We start from the raw sequence: 6488 nt of genomic DNA, 5'->3' as shown, positions 1-6488 counted from the left end.
CCCTCGGCCACGCCCCCTCCGCCCGCATCACCGCTCGCGTCAGCGCTGGGGGGGGGGCGCGCGGGCGTCGCCACGGCAACCGCGGCCGAGCGCTCCAACGGCCGCCGCCGCCAGCTTCCCTTCCGTCCCCTCCTCCTCCCCCCTCCCATCAGCAGCGGAGGCGCCTTCCCGCCAAACAAAAAAAACTTCCCCGTCAGCCCCCGCGACCTACTTAAGGGGCTTTCCTCTTCGCCCTCACAGCTGAGAGCGTCGTCTCTCTCTCTCTCTCTCTCTCAGTCTGGAGAGGCGCATCGTTGTGTCTTATTCATGTGGCTTTTATTGTTTTTGTAACTCTTGTAAGCCGCCTGGAGTCGCGAGTATGAGGCGGGGTATAAATATAAATAAACAAATGCGTTTCTAAATAAAGGCTGTTTAGTTGAAAGTGTCCCTTTAGTTATTGTCAGCCAGCCACCCAGAGACTCCAGTATGAAGTGGGAAATACATAAATGTGTATTGTCGAAGGCTTTCGTTGCTGGAATCACTTGGCGAACCTATGGCACTCCAGATGTTCATGGACTACAATTCCCATCAGCCCCTGCCAGCCACAGTTGCAGGAGAAACGTCAGGAGAAAATGCTACTGGAGCACCGCCATTCAACCCGAAAAGCCCACAACACCCTAATAAATAAAAGTGTTTCTGCATGAAGGCTGTTCAGTCAAAAAGAGTGTTCTCGATTATTGTTGTTTAACCTTTGTAAATATCGTAATTACGGCCTGAAGCTCTCCAGATAGTTCACATGGACTTACTGAATTCCCCATCAGGCCCTGCCAGCATGGGCAGCCAATTAATAGCTATGCTGGCAGGGGCTGATGGGAATTGTAGTCTGTGAACATCTGGAGAGCCACAGGTTGCAGACCCCTGTGTGAAGTGGGGTATAAATATAAATAAATGGGTTTCTAAACAAAGGTAGCTTAGTCAAAAGAGTCCCCTCAGTTACAAGAACGCCATGGCAGCCTGACAGAATCAGTTCCAGGGTCGGTCTAGTCGAGCAGCCTGTCTCACAGAACAGCCCACCTCCAGCTGCTCTGGAGGGCACAGAGGCCGAGCTTACCCCACACAACACACTTAACTTCCTAAAACTAGTCCTAAGAAATTTAAACTTCTGGGTGTGGAGGTCTCTTGTGGTGTAGTGGCTAGAGCAGCGAGAGCCAATCCTTTTGGGCTTGGTGTGTAAAAATTTTCAACAGAGCCTAAGATGACTCTCTCGGGTGTGCCACCAGCCCCTGGAATGAAAGAAACCATTTTTATGCATTCATTGATTTAAAAATTACAATTCAATCGTGTAGTGCCATGTATTAATTTAAAAATCAAATATTTTTTTAAATGGCTCCAAATTCAAACAGAATAGTTAGTGTTGAGTGCTGGTGAATGGTGGCGTGTCACCCAAAATGTAGTAGTCGTGTGTCACCTTTGACACATGTGTCATAGGTGCTCCAACACTGGGCTAGAGCCTAGAATCTGGCAAATATGTACTCACCTAACTTCCATAAATCTAACCCCCTTTTGAAGTCCTACATGTTTGTGACCTGGATGGTCCAGGCTAGACTGATCTCCTCAGATCTCAACTACTAAGTAGGATTGGCCCCGGTTTGTCCTTAAATGGGAGACCACCCAGCAAGTGGCAAGCAATGGCCAAGCACCTCTGCTCATTGCCTTCCTTGAAAAATCTATGTCACCTAATGTCGACTGTGATTCCTATCTCTTACCCATAGCAGCATCTTTTAGGAAAGGTATATTGGCTTTAAGTGGAATTATGAGTGGGTAAATGTTTGTAGCATATCATTTCAAGATCTGGGTGAGGCAGATTTAAACTGTGACATACAAGAAAAAGGAATTTTGGAGAAAGGCTACAGTAGTCTCTGAGTGTAAAGTGCAGTCAAGTTGCAGCTGACATATGGCAACCCCAGCAAGGGGCTTCTGAAGCAAGGGAGCAGCACAGGTGATTTGCCATAACCTTACTCTGCACAGTCTTCCTTTGTGGTCTCCCATCCAAGTACCAACTCTGCTTAGCTTGTGTGATCTGACAAGATGGGGCTATATCATGCTGCCTTCCCTTCTAGCTGGGGGAGTTTAAGAACAGACAGCACTTTAATCAAAAACAAAATGAGAGCAAAATTGCAACCTTGGGGAATGCATTCTGACTGCACACAGTAGGGTCATGGTGCTCTGCAAAAGAGAAAGAGAGAGAAAGGGTCAAGGAGTCATTAGTCTATGATGTTGAAATCCATAGCTCTTGGGATGCCGCTGAAATAGGCTAGAGGAGATGGTTGCTTCACAAAGAAAACCACCCTCTAAAATGTCACAGGTCTTTTGTCTGCTGTCTTGAACTGTAATGCCTGAAACAATTCCTGGCAGTCGTTTTGGAATCAGAATTCGCATGGATAATTGCAAAACTGTTCCCAATTATCAGCCAAAACTGAGCCACAGGTGGTTTAGAAGGGATTAAGATAGTCTGGGCATGGGGAGCAAGAGCCAATATTGGATAATGAGGATTTCAAAGAAAATTAAGGTAAAATCTGAAAAAATAATGGCATATTAAACTTGCACATGTGTGCCATCATTTTAAACATCTAGAACAGATCATAACTAAAGTACCTAAAGCTTTACTTTAAAAAATCGTAATGACTATGCTCAACTGATCCTTCATAATTTTAATTTACTCGCAGGAGGTTGAAGCCAGAAGATTTAGCTGATCTTTTAAGGGGAAGGCCTTCAAAAACCAGCACAGAGAATGGGTCTACAGTTTACTCTTTTCTGGTGAGAAAACCAGTATGTTTATATTGGATATGGCTTGAACAGCAGAGCGAAGCATGGTTAAGGACTTTGATTCCTGGGGCTGCAAGAGGTCTATGCTCCAAGCTGGATGGCCCAAGCTAGCCTGATCTCATCGGGTCTTGGAAGCCTAAGCAGAGTCAGTCCTGATTAGTACTTGGATGAGAGACCAATAATGAAGTCTGGGGTCACTACACAAGGGCAGGCAATGGCCAACCAACTCTGTTCATCTCTTTCAATATAAACCCTACAGTGTTGTCATAAGTCAGCTTTATCTTGACAGTACTTTCCAGCATCAAAATGTCCACAGTTGTCTCACATTCATCCATGAGTTGCTATTTTTCAGTTCCCCCTTTGAAAAATTGGAATTGTTGTGGCCTCTCTTAGATGGCTATTGTGAAGATGAATGAAAGGAGAAAATGGAACCTGTCATCAGCTTTAAGAGAAAGGTCAGGATGCAGAATCTAAACAACTCATACAAAAACTCTCTTTTGACAGTTTTTGCTCTTTCCTAATATCACACGTTTCCTTTGTTCTGTTTTCACCCTTGCCTGCCTACAAAACCTTTATTTCTGGTTGTTTCCTCTCTAGGTGGAGAGAAAAAGTCAACAATTTCTTACATGTACTAATTGATTTCCATGTGTGCATGTATTAGCCCCTGATACGGACAGGACAAAAAAAAGCAAAAGGTTAGAAGTCAGCCCTATGTAGTCATCCACGCCTTAATAATTCTCACATAGTTCAAATTGATGTGAGGCTGACTAAGCCCCAGCCAGCAGCTGACATTGTATTGTAAATGTCCTAGGAACAAGAGACAACTTGGTGGTGGGCAGGCAGCAATGTACACATTGGATGTCTGCCATGCAGAAGGCTTAATTCAAGTTGACAACCACCTCCACCCTCCCAGTCAATCCTGGCCTGAGAAAGTTGGTGTCAGAAGGAACTGTTGCCTTGCCTTCTAAAGTACCGATTTAAGATGACTTATGAGGGCATCGTGAAGATTAGATGCCAGAAGATTGATGGGATCCACATTAATCATTTATGCTCCACCCTCCACTTTTTGAAAATGGGCATTGTTACACCAAGCAATCTTGCCTGTGGCCTGATCCTTGAGTATTACCAGCTCTGGCAACGGTGGGCTAAATTGTTGGCCCGAACTTATTTTTCCCTGGCCTGCTTTAAAAATCCCTAGTTATCAGCTGGCAGATTTTTTTTTTACCCTCCAAAGACATCTCGTGATAAGCTTTTTAGCCTGTCCTCTGGTGAAAACCACTAAGCTTACTTCGTTGGAGGTCCTGGTACTGTTTAGCCTGATTCATAGGTCCTGATCTGACAATGAGCATCCCAGATGTTCAGTTGCATCGGCTGGGCTACATAACTGGTCTTGTGATGGCTTGCAGCACCATCTCTGCACATAGCCTTCCTACATGGGTTGCCAAAATGTATACACTGAACATTCTATAGTCTTCTTAGCATCAGAGTTGTTTTACCAGACATATGGTTGAGGTGGCTTTGGTACCATCTGGCCTTCCCCTCCCCATTCCACCATGCTGTATTCATTAGCGTTAACCCTCACAGGACTGATTTTTTTTTGTCCTCTTGGGTAATTAGTAAAGTATTAGAACGTCTTAATGTTAGTCGGCTATGTTCTTAAATGTATGCTGTGAGCCGCTTCGAGCCTGAAAGGAGAGGGGTGATCTATTAAATCCAATGAAATAAATAAATAAAATGTGTGCGCGCACACACACACCCAGCAAACAAAGCTGATGAATCCTCAAATGTCTCCTGAATTATCCCAAGAGATTTGGGGCTCATTATTTTATTGGCTTTCACCTGAAAATCTTTTTTTTAATTATTATTGTAAGCCATCTTGAACTAAAAGGGAAGATGAGCGTTGATCAAAATAAATACAAAAAGTGGTTGTGTAGACATAGCAGGCATTGGTGGCATATGGTGTCCATGTGGTGACAGCCATAAATAATCCAGGTCTTTCTTCTCAAAACGACATGGCTACTACTGACTCATTTTTAATTTGGACATTTCTGTCGGCAGTGACTTATTCTGTTATGATTTAGAGCTTTTTTTACTGCCTTCCAGATTTATCCGTTGCAAAAAGTCCCAGGGGCTGAGGAGCCTCTGAGTGGAATTAGTCACCCTTCCACCCTCTGAGATGGTTGATGTAAGCAAGAGCAGGCTAAGAATAGTCTCTATCAGGGTATATAATATGCTGCAGTCAAGACCGTCTGCTTTGTTCGCAAACCCATTCATTATCCCTCCTCTAGGATCGTTGTAGTGTTTCATTCACGCAAGGCACTCATGTGTAATTATTCTCTCATGCTACCAAAATGACTCGGAAAAAGTTCTTGCAGTAGATCCCACACATGCAACTTAGTTATAATTCATTTAAAAACCATCTGATTCAACCTGACATCCCTTTACTGGCTGTTGTCAAAAGTGCCTGAATCATTTATCAAAGTGTTGATCCTACCCTTACGACTCACACACACATAATTTGCAAATAGCTCACAATGCTCTTGCCCATTTACACTTATAAACGACAGGAGAAAATTCTCAGACAAATAGCTCCTGACAATGTTAAATATGAAACATAGGCGCCCTCTGGTGATGTACATTTTTCTTCCGTGAATTTGCGAACGGAGACGGCGTTCTGTACTGCTACCAAGCGAGCTTCAACAGTGGGTACTTTCAATATCAATTGTAAGTCCCCTGGCAGAAACTGGCTTTTGAACAGCTACATGTTGTACAGTAGCCAGCATGTTGCAGTTCTAGTTAGGCACATGGGAGCCAGTTTTAGCCTCAGCACTGTCTAGCGTGGCCAAGAAATGGAGCTTGGGATGCAGCTAAGAAGATAGGACCTGGGTCTATCTTCTTCAGTGTCTGACTTCAAAGAAGACGCATGAAAAACGTTTTCTACGCACGAAACGTTTTTATGTAGAACCTACAGAATTGGAATATGGACTATATGAAACTGAAGCTTTGTCTCTGAAAAAAGAATCGGCAGGAATTGAATGGACTAAGTGGTTGTTTATGTTTAGTTATAAGTGTTGGAAGACTCATGGTGTATCTTGAAGAATTCTGTCAGAGAACTGGAGGAAATGTAAGTACAAAATAGAAGTGCTAAGTTGATTAATTATATGTAAGATCAATATATAAGATTGGATACAGCCAGCGTGTGTAACCCCCATGCCCAGAATGGGGTGAGTAAGGGGGTGGAGACTCAGAGCAGCAGAAAGGCTGCAGAGCTCTTTGGAGAAGACAAGGCTACCAGACTCGGACCTTGATTTCTATAAGCCCTTAACACCTTGTTAAGGTAAACAGCAGTATTGTTGGGAACTACTGGGAAGGTAGTTGTTTGTTTTTGGTATGTTGTAAATGTTGGAGTTTATTGTTTCAGGGCTTCTTTTTGTGGTTGTAATGGGTGAGAGTTCTCCTGGAAACCTTCATCATGTTGCATCCTGTTCATCAAGCCCTTGGAGTCTTCAGGAGCCAACCCACTTGCAAAGAAGAATTGGACTTGGCAGTATCAGTAGACTGTAACTAGAAGGACTTGAAATGCAACCTGAACAGGACTTTGAATTGTAATGTTAAATGTTGATGTTTAATGTTATTTGTAAAGAGAAGTAAACTGTTTTGTTTAAATTTGGTTCTTTGCAACT

The sequence above is a fragment of the Sphaerodactylus townsendi genome, linkage group LG12 (genome assembly GCF_021028975.2).
Source record: "Sphaerodactylus townsendi isolate TG3544 linkage group LG12, MPM_Stown_v2.3, whole genome shotgun sequence".
Lineage (NCBI taxonomy): Eukaryota > Metazoa > Chordata > Lepidosauria > Squamata > Sphaerodactylidae > Sphaerodactylus > Sphaerodactylus townsendi.
The sequence above is the reverse complement of the archived record's forward strand: the minus strand, read 5'-3'. Positions refer to the sequence as shown.